The sequence below is a fragment of the Montipora foliosa genome, chromosome 3 (assembly GCF_036669935.1).
Source record: "Montipora foliosa isolate CH-2021 chromosome 3, ASM3666993v2, whole genome shotgun sequence".
Taxonomy (NCBI): domain Eukaryota; kingdom Metazoa; phylum Cnidaria; class Anthozoa; order Scleractinia; family Acroporidae; genus Montipora; species Montipora foliosa.
This window is the reverse complement of record NC_090871.1, coordinates 23585694-23586547: the sequence shown is the minus strand read 5'-3', so window position 1 is coordinate 23586547 and position 854 is coordinate 23585694.

Genomic DNA, 854 nt, shown 5'->3' with positions numbered 1-854 from the left:
GCTATGTTTAGACGAGTTCGTAAATAAGATATGACTTGAATTAGGGACCATTCTCAATCCCAGGGCTAAAATTTCTCATGAAAGACTTGTGATTGGCTGGAAAGGTCTGAATTCGCGGGAAATTCAATTTAATAATAACTCGGTATTTAAAAACGCCGTTACACAAATCAGGAGCCCACGAATAGGATCCTCCACGTGCACTATATCCTTGAGTCAACCATTGCGTGTATCTTTCTGTTTTTACGACTAACCCTTCAGTGGGACACTCACATTTACACATATCTATATGTGTACATTTATCTGTAATCTTATACCTAGTTTTAATATGGCTTACATTTGAATTAAAAAAATCAATTAAATCCCTGAAGAAGTCAGGCTGTGCCTGATGAAATATTGGTAAATAAAAAAATATATATCCTCACAGTCGTCACCAACCAGTCTCGCAGTATTATCTTATTTAAACAGCGCGTGCAGAGCCGAAGAACTCGTGGCGTTTTAAAATAAGAAAGATACATGTAAAGGTTTTGCAAATACAATGAAGTTGTACGCTCTTAGTCGAGAGCTCCTGCTCCCTTCTTGGTGTTATCTGATCAATAAACGAGATGCCAGCTCCTGTATACTTGTATTTATTTCTCACTATTACTTAGTTAGAAATTGTTTTGTTGTCTCTTCACTGCTATGTGATTAGACAACAATCGGAAATTGGCCATTCCGGAATTGCTCAGAGAACTGGGGCAGGTTTCAAACTTCAACCAATTGACACCATCACATGAAAGATAACATTGAGATTGGTTATCTGTCAAAGTTTGATGCTTTTAGTTCGAACCGAGACCAAGTTACGGACTTTAAAAACA